The following is a 16,572-nucleotide window of genomic DNA, read 5'->3' as shown; positions in this document are numbered from 1 at the left end:
CGATATAATTCTCATTGATATTTTTAATTTACTTTCCGTGCCGTAAATTTTTTGATAATCGCTAAAACGGCGGAGCGGATGAATTACAGATCTATAATATAGTAAAGATGAGTGCACACTTGGATTTAGCAAGAATTTTTACAAACATACGATGTGCTATTAAAAAATGTTCATTTTTTATTTTGTGTACATACTGATTCTTCACAAATAAAATGCATTTAAAGTACCCGTTTAAAGGAGCACATCATTGTGACACGTCTAGAATTCTTTCTTTTTTGCCTAGAATACTGTAGATTTTGACCGGTATTCATTTAAAGTGCGCACTGCCCGTTACACCCATGAACGCTAACAGCTTGAAAAGGTAGTGACACTGCTTTGACTCATTACAACTTTTTGTCTGTGATTAGCACACAATTTAAACAAGTTCCATTTTCCTCTACTGTTCAAATACTTTCGATCCATTACCAACATTTTTATTTTTTATTAACGCACCAACTTTTACAGCATGAAAACAAAAGTAAAATCAGAAAGTGACACTCAAAAACGAACAATTCTTCCTATTTTTTTTAAGTATTATACGTATTTTTTATTCAATACACAACACGATCTCATTTTTTTCTGTATGTACACGTTCTACAAGACACACAAAACATGATTTTTCATTGTCTGATGATTAACAAAAATTTTTTAACAATAATATTGTAGAGAAACCTAAAAGAAAATCTCTCTGAGAATTGCCCATATATAAAATAAAATTCGACGGACCAACGTGTACGTATTGTAAAAAGCCTAAAAATACCACGAAGTAACATTACAGTATAGAAAAATATTGAGATAACAATAATAATCAATCTAAGGGAAATTGACCGAAAAATGTAAATAATGAAATTAAGTAAAATCATAAAGTGAAATTAATAAAACTGGTAGAATCAGTATAAATTTAAGATCAACCTAACTTGCCAAAGGATTGGCAGCGTTTTTTATACGGGAAATTCAATGAAAAGTTAGTGCTTTAGTCTAACAATATTTTAAATAACGAGTTTGGAAGCTTTGTAGGTTTATTTGCGTCAATTAAAACGTAACTATCATTCTGTGTACATATCAATTGAAAAAGCATGTCTAGCATCACATAATTTTTTGATTACATTATAGAATTATTTTGCTAAGAATATAAAATAAATGACAGTGCAGTATATTAACAAAAGATATACATTTCATCCAGGTAAGTTTGAAAATTTTATTAGTTTTATAAATGCTATGAGATTTTATACTTATAAAAAAAATGATATTCATTTTCATACTCTTACTAGTTTCATTTGAAAAAATTTTTACAAACATTTTAAGTTGTACCCGAAATGCAAATCTTTTTTAGCTGCATATACATAATTAATTTTACAATTTTCACAAATATTATAAGGTCAACAGTACGATAAATCTACACGTAACAAAGTAATAACTCTCTAGTACAAATTATAAGTCATAATTTTTATTAATTGACATAACAAATATATCGCTCAAGATTAACAATTTTTATTCATTGCGTTGATCAGTTGACAAATAATAGCAAAGGCATTGAATTTTATGTGGTATTTAGTTAATGCACAAATATATACAAGAAATAAGCATTCAATTTCACTGTCAGCCTAGAAAGTTTTTTCCAAGTAATATTACTTTACGTACTTGGCACGTAATATTAATTTGTAAATTAGAGCCCTTGTTTTACACATGCGATGGATTAAATTCCGAGGTAAATGCCTTAAACGGTTTTTAAACAATATAATATGAAAATATATTGTCTCGTATATTACTATGTGCATGTTATTAAGCATATTACTAAAAATTATCATGAGGATCATCGTTAGAAAAATAATTTGTTTGCTATGACAAAATACAATGTATTCATCAAGATATTTACAGAATGTTCGATGTAACTATGTAATATCGGATACTAATCTTACAAACCTTATTCATTGTAGAAGGTAGATATTAGTCCACGAAAATCCGCTATATATAGTCAATCACACAACCTCAAAGACGCTTTGCTACGTATATCTTGACATGAATGCTTTTTACTCATCGTTGTTGCCGCAACGATGTCATGGCCCTAACTTGAAATCATCAGAAAATCAATTAGTTATATTGAGATATTAACCTTTTATATTGGCTTAATGTATCAAATTCATAATAAAACTGATGTTTTATTCTACTAAAATAGAGCTCTGAATAAAACGATAATAACTGTATATCAAATATTTCATAGCATTAAATAGATAAATAAAATAAATAAATAAAATTACAATCGACGAATATAGATAGTTTCTAATTACATTAAACAACTCGTTTAAAATAGTATGTAGAGATATAGATATAGTCAAGTATAATATTATACATATGTAAAAACTACTGTGAAAACAGGTCATTGGAAGTCAATCAATACTGCTGAAAAATAAATTTATGAAAATAGAATTGTTATAAAAATCTTACCCCTTGAAATAATTCCAATAACTTATCATATGTATTAATTTGAAATAGTTAGGACTTCTCAAGTATCTGCTTCATATAATGTTCCATGCGTGATTTCAGAATTTTCTGTAAAAATTGTTGACAATTAAATGACTTTTTTTTGATGATTTGTAATTAACTTCGATACTTTCTAGAAAATTGCAAAATAGATTTGATAGAATCAGTCTCTGCTAAATGAGTTATAAAAGTATCTGAAAATTGATAATAAATAAATTACAACTATTGTGGATTTTGTTTAATCGTAGAAAGAAATTATTCGGAAATTATTTATATTTTTATATATAGAAATTACAAAAGCCTTTTGTCAGCTTGAATATGTATTTTTTTTTCTTTTCGTCTTCCGTTCAGATATAAATGTTTCGATGAATCTATCGATGTATGTATTAGTCATTTTCAGTGTTTAAAAATACACGGAAATACGAGCGGAAATACGCTTTCTTATATTTTTTAAGATAAACGGATAAAACCTACCTTTTTATTCCAATGTACACTTTTCATGGAGAAAATGGGATGCAATTTGCTCTGCAATCTTCGTCACAAAGAAATAACTTTCAACCACACACTCGATTCTATATGTGTTCTGCCCAGGTCTTGATTTGTATTAAGAATCCAGTAATTTGAAGACGATATTCAAAAACAAAGGCGCATACCGAATTGTTCACAGTTCGAAAACTTCTTTTTTAGAAGTACAGATAGAAATATCACACTGACATAATAGTTATTTCAATTTTAAAATAATTTCGAATATAATAACTTAAAAATAAAAGGGTAATATATTGAATGTATTTATATTTGTAATCTTCAAATTAAAAAAAAATCCAATCTTCAATATATTTAAGAAATTCACAAAAATTAAGCAAATATATTCAAGATTACTGAAATAATTAGTTAATCATTATATATACCAATATTAGTATCAATAATACAGAGAAAGAGCATAGAGTGTGATTCATAGTTGTGAAGGTATGGAGAAAAAAAGAGAGAGAAGTGATATTGAAGTAGGGATAAGAAGGGAAGCCATGACAGTCGCACACCGCATGCTGCACCATGTGCTATTCTTTAATTATAACTTATGACAATCTATAATTTCTCGGGCGGTCATCCGTAGTCTCGTTAAAGTGATTTTGTTTTCACGTGGTTATGTGGTTACATATACATCAATATATTTATAAAAATTGAACGTGCATTTTTTTTTGGTTTAGATAAGAATTTTCAGTGTTTGATTTTTCTTTTATTCCGGTTGAAGTATAAGGATTGGTGATTGCTGAAGACTATCGAAGGAAAAGAAAATCCTGTTCATTCATCCACAAACTTAACAAGGTAATTGTACTACTTTCCATAATTTGAAATAGTATTCATACATTCAAATTTTAAATAACAATTTGTTAATTATTCAAAAACAAAGAAGAATCAGTTAAACAGTGCCGCCTTACAAGTCGCCCGAACGAACAAAGAAAAAAGCTCGATCTTGTAAAGTTTTGTGTAATAGTAATCGCTATTTTTGTTTCTTTTTTTTATATATTGTGGTGTGTACGTGACATTTAGTATTGTGAGCAGGTGTCTTTATGTTATGAAAATTATTTTCCGTGTGAAACAATGTTTAATTACGCAGTTATTGTAACGATCATTTATTACAAACGAATATCACCATATTACAGTGGCGCGTTTTGCTTTTTTGTATTTGGAAATCTACGAGCGTCTTACTTGGAGTCTAATCCGATACGGAGACACCGCCATTGATATGTTTAAGTTTGGCCGTGAGCTGCGTGTATTTCATAAAATTGTTTTGTGAAAATTTTCTTGTACACAACGGACTCGAGGAATCCGACTTTCATATACCTTTTAACTTAAAGATATTATTTAGCATCTATGTACATATTCGTTTATATGGTCGAACAAAATTTTGTTTCTTTACGTTATGATATTTTAGAAGAAGATAAGTCAAAAAAGTGATGTATACTGAGATATAAAAATATTTTTTATTGATCCAAATTTTATATTTTTTCCTTTTCTTTTTATCAGGTTACGATTGTTAAAACCCCATCGTCAAACCTTATCGAATAATTGTTTAAATTTGGTTATAAAATACAGAATATCGAAGCGCTGAAGACGATGTTCTTATTAATCTTAACGTATCTCATTATTAACCTATTAACCGGGGAAATCCCTTTCTAATTACGCAACATATAACGCGCGCGTCCTTTTCCACTAAGACGTGTATGAATGACGTATTACCATAGCAGTAGTGAAATATACGTCCCGCCCGTTCCAGGGCGCAATATAAATATCGAGGACGTATTCATATGTCCTACCCGTACTTATTGTTGTTTACTTTGGACGTATTTATACGTCCCGCTCGGTTAACAGGTTAATCGTAACTCATAATACAATGAGATATTAGAATGAGGTAGAAAATATAAAATTGTGTAAATATAAAAGCGGACGTACAGTGTTTGATATTTAATTAATTTTGTTTTATTTAATTTAACTTTTCATGCTTTTTTATCATCCCATTCATCTATAATAAGTTATAACTATATGACTTAATTTTTTTCTAAAATTCCATTCATCTCAGTGCGCACTTGTTTTCAAATCAGTATGCGTAAGTAAAATTGCCGTCATTAGTAATCGTATTTATTTATTTCTTTATTTTCAATTGTACATGGTAGTTAGGCTCAGTACGGAATGTACAAATACAACTAAAAAAGTAAAGAAAAGAAAAGTAAAACTTACAAGTATAAAAAATAAAGTCTACTAAATTAATCATGTTCTACTTCATTTGAATCAATTAAAATGGAAATTGCATTTAAAAACAAGGAATTTCTACATTTTTTTGATAAATTTCATTTTGGGAAAACATTTGAAATACATTTTAAGCAAAGACGATTCATAGCTTCAAACTTTATGATTCTTTTATTGATTGACATTGAAATAAATGAATATTCGGTATAATTTAGAGAATGTTCATTTGTTTACAAATCTATCTGCTAAATTTAAAAGTACTTTTCAAGTTTTTCTATAATTAAATGCTATATTTGTAGATTCCAGACAACACATGCATCCAGGAGCAACAAACTCTGCTTGGCAATTTAATAATAGTCAAAATCAGTCTTCCAACATGGCAATGCAGAATATGATACATCATAATGTAACTTTACAAATGGCAATGAGACCAGTACTTGGTGCATTAGATAACAATATGATGCAACTGGGTTATAGAATATAATGTTTAGGCAGTTATGATTCAACATCATTTAATGGAATGCCAAATGTTGAACTTTCTAAAAATATGAGTAACTACACTGAGAAAAGTGTTGTAATATAATTTACTACATATGTAACAAAAATTACTATTTAATTAAGGAAAACGTGGACATCTGCGATGTCTAGGTATTTTTACTATTTTAAATAGTAATTTCTGTGTTGTGTGAAAAGGAGATGCTAGGATAAATTTTACTATATAAAATAGCAAATTTTATTACGCGGAAATCAATTTTTACTACGACAGAAAAAGGCAAAAATTTTTAATTAGTTTATAGATATACGATATATCTTCCGTGATTCCATGGCTTCTTCACTAGCAACTTCAGTTTCTCTTGTTCAGCTGATATTTTCACTCTCATCACACACAAGCGAATATACACTGCCCGTCAATCATTTTTGCCATGTTTACCTCAAAATTAGGCAAACTTGAAAGTTTTGTATCTCGGTCGGAAATCATCGTATCACAAAAAACAGCAGGGCATTTTAAAGGTAATTGCAAAAGCTCCCATTTAAGACGTGCAGATACTTAAAAATCAAAATATATGTTTTTTACAGTAAAAAAACTGATTAAAAAAATTTCAATTTTTTTAACCTCGACTTAAATCAATGCCAATTTAGAACCAGACGGTGGAGGGCAAATCGACCGGAGGGGTTCGGAGGGTAATGTCTTTCCCTTTAAAATTAGCCCCCGCGGGGTGCTATCCGATATTTTTTAACCGAGTTACGGCGTTTTTTGTAAAAAAATAACCTTTTTTTCAATCCTCAATTACTTCGACTTGCATACGTTTTGGAAAAAAATGCCAAGGAGAAAAAAGTTTGATTTTGTGCCCAAGAATATGAAAATAAAGTCAAAATAAAGAAATAGAGAAAAAATTTTTTTTTGGTTTTTTAGCGCATTAAAAAAATAAAGGAAATTAACTTTTTTTTTACGCTTCGTTTTAAAATGTCTAGGGACGTAGTAAATCACAAAAAAACTGAAACTAAGCGTAAAAAAAAATTAAATTCCTTTATTTTTTTAATGCGCTAAAACACCGAAAAAAAATTTTTTCTCCTTGGCATTTTTTTCCAAAACGTACGCAAGTCGAAGTAATTGAGGATTGAAAAAAAAGGTTATTTTTTTACAAAAAACGCCGTAACTCGGTTAAAAAACATCGGATAGAACCCCGCGGGGGCTAATTTTAAAGGGAAAGACATTACCCTCCGAACCCCTCCGGTCGATTTGCCCTCCACCGTCTGGTTCTAAATTGGCATTGATTTAAGTCGAGGTTAAAAAAATTGAAATTTTTTTAATCAGTTTTTTTACTGTAAAAAACACATATTTTGATTTTTAAGTATCTGCACGTCTTAAATGGAAGCTTTTGCAATTACCTTTAAAATGCCCTGCGGTTTTTTGTGATACGATGATTTCCCACCGAGATACAAAACTTTAAAGTTTGCCTAATTTTGAGGTAAGCATGGCAAAAGTGATTGACGGGCAGTGTACATACACTCGCTTTTCCGCTCGAGTTGCGATACATACAAACATTTCTTTATATTTACCTATTAAAGCTTAATTAAGTAATTAACCTAAGCTAAGACTTATGATTAGTACATAGTAGTTCAAGTAAATTCGCTAAGGGGGAGAAAGATTTTTTATTCGAAAAATTTCGGCAGTGACTAAGTCTTCAACCGACGACTTTCACTTTACCAACCAGACACCCTACTGATTGAGCTATCACTGCTTCAATGTGTATATCTGAAAAGACTGCAACTATTCTTTCAGTCATTGTTATTGAAAGTCTTTTTATTTTTTATTAAATATTTAACGAATATTACTCGGACACGTCTCGCCGCTTGTGTTATAAAGATAAGCACTAGTTGCACACGAATATACAACTAAGTATATATCATTTGTATATTTCTCAGATGTCCACGTTTTCCTTGACTAAATAGTAATTTTGTCTATACATATTGTAAATTATACTACAACATTTTTCTCAGTGTATATATAGATGAAGTAAAAGAAAATAGTATGGTACAGCAATAAAAAATAATCAAGCCTTATACTAATATTAAAGTTAATCAACGAGGTACAGTGTTGTCATTGATATTAGTAGAAAACAATATGAGTGCTGTAACGGAAAATTAGCGACCGTTCCTGTCTGGGTTACTCGCGGCCGTCCGCACAAATTAATTATTCGGGGATTCGGGAAGCAAAAGACGTTCTCACGACTAAAGAACGCGTCGAGCATAAACACGTTAAACGCACAGATTCGAAATCAGGATGAGAATTGATGCAGCGGCGAATAAACACAACAGCGGATTAACGCACTAATACTTTAATCGTCAACAATAGGTTACAAGACGGCGATCTCGCACTTATACACTACGAGCGGCACAATAACAAACGCGAACGCGAAGATGAAACGGTGGCTGGTCAGCCTGCCGATTCCCTCGTTAAAACTAAATATTACAACAAATGCCCGACAAACACTTTCCGCCGTTAAATTATCAACGGGTAGCCAGCAGGTCTGCCGTGCTACCACCCATACGCTGGCGCCCAAACATGCAAGAGAGAGAGAGAAACAAGAGAAAAACACGGCACCGACTTCGACCTTCAGCCTCTCTGACGGCTAGAGCGCTCCGCAGTACGTATGACGTCACTGGTGTGCTCCTCGCTGACCGTCTCGCTGATGTTTGTTGTCGTAGCTGTTTGTCTTCTCGCTCGTCCTCTCGCTTGCTCCACAATATTACTGCCTCGATCCGTTGTTTCTGTAGTATTGCTGTTGTAGTCATCTTCGTGGCATCTCTGTTGCTCGGTGCTGCAGCACGTCAAAACTGCACGCGCGCGCACCCGCGCATCTCGCCGGTTACCCACACGCATCGGTGCCGGGTATCTTTCGGGACATGGCTGGGCGCGACCCAGCCTCACACTTAAATACTCGTTCGCGCACCGGGCGTGTCTCCGAAAACGAAAAGCTGTCGACGAGGTCGCGGGGCCAACTTCGGAAAACCGTAACCTTTGGTTTGATCCGCGCGCGCGACTTCCTCTGCCCAAAGCCTAGCAGAGACTCCCTAATTTTCCGCGATTATCCGCGATTCAAGCACTCTCTCTCTCTCTCTTCCTCTTTTTCTGCGCCATCTCCATCGCTCCAGTCGTCAGCTCAGCCCGTGTTTAGCACCTCGTAAACAAAAACCAAGCATGCGTGTGTGTACCACACGCACACACTCTCAGCTTGGCGCGGCGCACGGACATTTGCGAGAGCCAATCGGACGAAATCGGCCTAGCCGAGATTCTCCGTTACAGTGCATATTTTTTTAATTTATAAATTATATTGTAACTCTCAGACTCACAGCAGGTTATGAAAACATAATAATAATTAATAATTTGTACTGATTTTTCACGTGTAGGTGATTTCGAAGACTATAACAAGAACAATGAGATCTATCAGACACTGGTAGATATGTATGAAGGATCGCTGCAACTTATTGGATATCAGCATGATAAAAAAGCTGGTATGCTTGCCTCTGAGAAAGAAGCTGCCGTGGAAAAAACACCGTCTAAAATTGATTTAAATACAAGTTTGCCTGCGATTTCTTTCGACGAGTTGTTTTTTCAGTATGAAAAAAATGACGAAGGAAAAAAGTTGAAAAGATATTTCAACCCAGTTAAAGTTGCCAAATTGATTATTACCAAGGAACCGTAAAAGGTAAAAATTACATACTTATTAATTGATGTGCATGCATTTCACTCTTTTATGCTAGTCATTCGTTTTAGGGTACCTGCCGATAAACTTTCCAACAAAGCCAAGGCCGCTGCTTTTCTGTTCCCGCAAGCAGGTCTGACAGCGCTATGATATCAACCAGCTATCACAAGAAACGAACAAAGTCATCTCGCTAAAGGAAAGTTTAATCGACAATCCAATGAACTGTCAACTGCTGCTTATGGCCTTGGCTCTTATAATAACGCTCAGCAACTAATAATTTCTCAAGATAAAAATTATATATTAAAAAATAACGTAGTTTAAAGAGTTCTATTTATATACAAATTTATTATAAAATTTATGATAAAATATCATAGTTCTATTAATTGCAATCTGTAGAAATAGCTTCTGAACGTAGTTCAATTTTTGAAAAGCTTAAAAACATTTATGTGAATGAAAACTTAAATGAAAAGTGGTTGAGCATACGACTAGAACTGGAAGCTTATTTCGTGCATACTCCTATTTCAGAAATTACTGCAACATTTTCCTTCTTGAAAACTGATGCTGGTTTGAAGCTCATAAGTTAATCTAGTAATAAAATTAATGTTTTAAATAGTTGGTGCTTGCTACATTAATTATATGTAATTATTTATGTTCACTGTGTTTTAGTTGTTGGATCATTTTGATCAGAAGTATTCAAAGTTGAAAGATGAGTTTTGTATTAATTGGCAAGGGGAGACATTTTTTTATACTACAAAAAGCTCTTCAACTTTCAAAAATTAAGCCTGAAACTGTACAATCATTGCTCGATTTAGGTGAGTGCTCCTTCGAAGTTAAAGTTAAATGTGTATACATACAAAAATTACTTCCAATATTTTTATACTATTATCTTCTAAGTCTTATTGTCCGGCCGAGGTCGCAATATAAAAATCATATTTACAATTACATTTCACTAATTTTTAAAGTAGATATGAATAACAAATTATTTTATGCTATGTATTGACATTGTTTTTTCGTGTTTCTTTTCAAAAGCAGTATATGGGGAATTTCATGCAGGGGTACAAGTTAATTTTTTACCGGGTAAACAACACTTTCGATTGATCAAATGGAATAATTAATTACGAGCCTGCACCCCAAAACTGCGGGTAAAATACTTAAACATCAATAATTAGCATTAATTTGAATAGTAAAATTCAGAACATTTGTTGTACATAAATCAATCGAATTAAATACAATACTTTACAGGCCCACAGATGGCATTAGCCCTTATTGTAATGCCCTTGTTAATGAAACCTGTGGCCTGTGCCAGACCAAAAAAATCGGTTGAAACTGCAACGAAAAAGAAAAAACGAAATGAATCTAATACTCCTGCACTTTTGATCACTAAAGAAATCGATGCAGCAAATACTGAAACGGTCTCATGGACAGCCAGCGGGGAGGAAGCTTGCGATTCGTTTGTCAAGCATATCGAGGTTTGTTTATGTTAAAAATTTATTTATTTTATAGCATATGGATCGCTAACCGTTTCTTATAAATAACAATAGTTTACAGGTTGAATATAACGGTACAATAAACAAGCAATAAATTAAGATGATGGAAGAAAAAAATATTCAGGAACATAAACAAATGCTTATTACTAAATATTCATTACACAAACTACCGCTATCAGACCGTGTCCTTGTCGTTGGACCGCTGACCAATATCAGGAAGTCTGTCTTATTTATTGAAGATTTGTCGTTCGACTTTACTGGTGTAAACTCGACTGAAGATCTTATTATATTTAATAGTTTATTTTTTTTAAATCGATTTTTTCACAATTAATTTTTCGTAAAGTTATTTTTTTATTAATACATATTTTTACTATAAATATTAATGTAATTAATAAATAAATCAAACTTATTATAATAACATAATTTTTATAGCTGTTACGCCACGGAGACTTGTTTCAAGGTTATAACTTTGCTTGAAAAAGAATTTCTAAAAAAGCAACATCTGCTGCCTGGGTTTATATTGAATTTAGTGTTTTATCATTGCCGGTAGTAGGCGTTTTGGAAACAACAAGAGCATTCCGTACGTCTTGCATGCTAAAAACATTCCAACATCAAGACGAAGACCAAGAGCAAAAACCACTCGAAAAATAAAAGAATATAGTGCAGAAAAATCATCTTAATAAAATGTATTTCTTTCATAAATATGCTGCACTGTCATTTATGTTTTCACTGATGAACATAAATCTATACAAAGCTTCCACACTCATTATTTAAAATTTTGTTACACTAAAGCACCAACTTCCCATTGAATTACCCGTATAAAAAAACGCTGCGAATCCTTTGGTAGTTAGTTTGATCTTAAATTTACACTGATTCTACCAGTTTTATTTCTTTCGATTTATGATTTTACTAAATATCATTATTTACATTTTTCGGTTAATGTCCCTTAGATTGATTATTATTGTTATCTCAATATTTTTCTATACTGTAATGTTACTTCGTGGTATTTTTAGGCTTTTTACAATACGTACACGTTGGTCCGTCGAATTTTATTTTATATATGGGGAATTCTCAGAGAGATTTTATTTTAGGTTTCTCTACAATATTACTGTTAAAAAATTTTTGTTAATCATCAGACAATGAAAAATCATTTTTGTGTGTCTTGTAGAACGTGTACATACAGAAAAAAATGAGATCGTGTTGTGTATTGAATAAAAAATACGTATAATACTTAAAAAAAATAGGAAGAATTGTTCGTTTTTGAGTGTCACTTTCTGATTTTACTTTTGTTTTCATGCTGTAAAAGTTGGTGCGTTAATAAAAAATAAAAATGTTGGTAATGGATCGAAAGTATTTGAACAGTAGAGGAAAATGGAACTTGTTTAAATTGTGTGCTAATCACAGACAAAAAGTTGTAATGAGTCAAAGCAGTGTCACTACCTTTTCAAGCTGTTAGCGTTCATGGGTGTAACGGGCAGTGCATACTTTATATGAATATCGGACAAAATCTACAGTATTCTAGGCAAAAAAGAAAGAATTCTAGACGTGTCACAATGATGTGCTCCTTTAAACAGGTACTTGAAATGCATTTTATTTGTAAAAAATCAGTATGTGCACAAAATAAAAAATGAACATTTTTTAATAGCACATCGTATGTTTGTGAAAATTCTTGCTGAATCCAAGTGTGCACTCATCTTTACTATATTATAGATCTGTAATTCATCCGCTCCGCCATTTTAGCGATTGTCAAAAAATTTACGGCACGGAAAGTAAATTAAAAATATCAATGACAATTATATCGTGCGCGCTAGATATGATTAGCAAATAATTGTTAATAAGATTCTTCGGCATTGCATTCGGCATTTGCATTCTTAATTTTTATATCGACTTTCGTGTTTAAAAATGTTAACATCATTATTGTTGTCAAATCCTATTAAAACAACTTTATCATGGTGTTTTATTTTTCCTTTAATTTCATCAATAATTTTTAAATCGATAATAGTCGTATGCGAGCTATCATTCAACAATGCAAAAATTCTTTTCGATTTATTTATTCCAACAATAGTTATCATATTGATGATCTTAGTAAATGCGCATTAGTTTATACCATAAAACCGAAAACTGAGAATTGCGAATGTTCTAATGACCACATTAACAAAGTTGAAAGTATTACCGGGTAATGAATTGTGTGTGTGTGTGTATGTGCAAGTGTGGAGATGTTTATAAATTAGTAAGTGAATTCTTAGAATTATGTCCTTTATAATATAATGAAAGAGCTCGACGATCCGCTTGCTTGAAGTTTCGTGACCGTCGATCGAGTGTGTCCGGATGCACGTAAGAGAAAAACTGCCTCGATTAAGATCTGTGGTAATAAAGATAACTGCCGAGGCTCTGTACTAGATCACGGCAGCGGTCTTGCACACACCCGTCTCAACACTTGTCATCGAGAAAAGTCACGGCGCTTGACCAAACTATCGGAATCGGCGTACGCTAGTCCGCCGCTACGAAGCATCTTTGCTCAATCTCAATATTTTCCTATACTGTAATGTTGCTTCGTGGTATTTTTAGGCTTTTTATAATTGTGACGGAGAATTTCGGCTCGCCGACTTCTCTTTCGTCTCTCTCTCGTCCGTTCGCTACACCCGGGCTGAGAGTGTGTTGGTATGCACTCTCATGCCTGGTTTTTCTCTGTTTGAGGTGCGGCGAACGGGCATTGGCGGAGCTGGATGCGGCCGACGAGTTGGCGATCCGTTGCCACGATCGCCATGCGGGGGAGCGAGCGGAATGGGGAGAGCGCGGCCGAGGGGGGAAATCGGCAGTTTCGTTTGGGCTGGCCGATCGCGTGCGCGCGTTTTGTTTTCGTCGCCGTTTTGGATTTTCGGTTGGTTTTTTTTGGAAGCGGTGCGGTGCTTCGCCACGTTTTCTTTTGTTTTGTGGATGCGCACCCGGTGTGTGGGCGCGCATCGGTGGTTCATTTTTTTGTTGTGATTGAGGAGTGAGTGGCTGGGTCGCGCCCAGCCAAGCCTTGCCGCCCAGCACCGGTGTGCGTGGGTAAGGGCGAAGCCCGTACCGCCGGCGCGCGCGTGTTCGGCGAGCGAATCCGGCGAGCGGCTGAGCAGCAGGACCAGCAGCAACCGCAGCAGCAGCAACAGTAACAGCAACAACATCAGCAGCAGCAGCAGCAGCAGCAAGCCGCATCCGTTGACCGGGAGCGGCCATCTCCACCTGGGGTCGCCGTTGGCAAGGTCGGTGCCGGTTCTCTCTCTCTCTCTCTCTCTCTCTCTCTCTCTCGCTCTCTTGCATGTCCCGGGGTGTTCGCGGGTGCAACGGTGCAGGTCGGGCAGTGATGCCGGCCCCCGTTGCCGGGTTTTGAGTTCGCGGGCGCTTAGGCTTAAGCGGATTATCGGGCAGCGATTGCCGATAATCCGATTAAGCGGATTAGCGTTTTCTTGTATCAGGCCGATTTGCGAGACGGAGTGTGCGTGCTCCGTCTAATTATTAATTTGTGTGTCTTTCTTTATTTTTCATTTATTGTGTCGTATTAATAAATTTGTAATATTAATATATTTGTGTCATATATTATTGCGTTAACCCGTTCGTTTTCCCGATTTTCCTTTAATTCGCGCGCGATTGGCACACACGCTCGGTGTGCCATTCAGTCGTGGGAGCATTCGTGCCTCCCGAGCCCTCCTTTGATAAATATTGTGCGGACGGCCGCGAGCAAATATTCTTCAGTGAATAGTCGGCTTATTTAACTCCGTTACATAATACATATACGTTGGTCCATTAAATTTTATTTTATATATAAGTTGGTGATGTAAAACCGATTTCGATTTCGACAGTGTTATCGTTTCAGAAATAACTATAATACACCATTCAAGTAACAATGGTAATTTAGCAATCTAACTATATTTTGCTGCTCCCCCATATAAATCGTCGATATCACCTTTGAGCCATTAAAGTTTGGATCGGGAACCGCGCGCATCAGGCAATGCGACGACATTGCTTATAATTTTTGGATGCGTTGCCGTTGTGACTGGAAACCGTATATATCACACTGCAGAACTATTCATTTCGACGGCTCGTAACCACTCGCATTCAGCAAGATCACAGCACGCCGATTGCTCGTGAAACTGCACTCGTTTCAGCGCCTCAAAATCATTGGCATTAGTAGCGCAAAGCGTGCACGCACTGTGCCATAATTCCATCTATACACCTTCCATGTATCGCAGCAGTGTCTGCGCGGAACGGTGCGTGTATCGAAGGTGTAGCGATACTCATGACGATACTTCGTCACCGTCCGCACCCATCGAGAAAACAACGCCCGCCCCGAGCCATAATGCTATCTATCACAACGTTAGTAGGCCGCAGCAGTCTCAGCTGAAAACCGTGCACGTTGCTGATCGAAATGGCATTCGTTCCGTAGCAACGTAACTATTGGCGTTCATCTGCTTCACGGCAGGCGTTGCTTGCGTTTGACTACGTCGCCTTGGAGCATACCATACAGTGGCAACTTTCATTTGTCATTGATATGAATACAATCTAAAGAACGACATCAATGTCGTGATTTTTGAAACGAGGCCGCGTTTCATCTTAGTGTCTAGTCAATCCCTCAAGGTCATGTGAAGTTCAAATTTTTTTTCATAGAAACCGCTATTCTCGACCTTGGATTCGGAAAGTAGGGAAAGTTCTCAAGGTTTTATGTAAAGGATTAGTTCAGCTAACTATAACCATTTAAAACATCAAAATAATCACAAATTACTTTACTCAAAACAGTTTCACGTTTTGATAATAGAAATGAAAGTATGCGTAAGTATTATAACACGCTAAATTTAATCTACTTTTTATTTTATACGGAGTTTAATAAAAAATTATTAGTAAATACCGATAATAACCAAGAGTAATAGTCCATCTGATTACGAATAACTTAATAATTACAATATCAATGACCTGGCAATAAGTCAATTATAAACACACACACACACACACACACACACACACACACACACAACATATTTTATGGATAATGAAAAGACTATTATAATAAAAAATTCAACGGAGGTTTTCACAGCTGCCATAAGAGACGCGCGTACTAGCTTAGTTTTATATATTACGAAACATTAGTTTTATATATTACCAAAGATTGTAATAAATTGTTTTATATGAGAAGTATAAATAAATATTTTCTTAGTATATTTTGTCTTATTCTAATTTTTACTTCCATTTTATTCCTGAATCCATTCTATTAATTTACACTTCGAATGATCATAAAAGTTTGAACTTTAGTTTCATTCATTTTTTAGTGTGTTAGATGCTATATAATTAATTAATTATAAAATTATCTAATAGCAAGGTTTTATATCAGAAATTATCAATATGATTTTCAGCTGATTATCAGCTGATAATCAGCTGACGTTTTGGCATGATTTACACGTGATTATCAGCTAATTTTCACCTAATTATCGCCTGACTATCACCTGACAATCATCTGATTTTTTTCAGTAGGGCTTCAAATAACCTTGGGTGGTCATTTTAGAATCTGCAGTCAAAAAATTAATTTTTAGTAAATAAACATATTTGAACTTGAAATAATCTTGAATTTGACCTTATCG

This window comes from Phymastichus coffea, unplaced genomic scaffold (genome assembly GCF_024137745.1).
Source record: "Phymastichus coffea isolate CEN01 unplaced genomic scaffold, Cenicafe_Pcof_1.1 PCOF00123, whole genome shotgun sequence".
In the NCBI taxonomy this organism is placed as follows: domain Eukaryota; kingdom Metazoa; phylum Arthropoda; class Insecta; order Hymenoptera; family Eulophidae; genus Phymastichus; species Phymastichus coffea.
Note: the sequence above shows the minus strand (reverse complement) of the source record.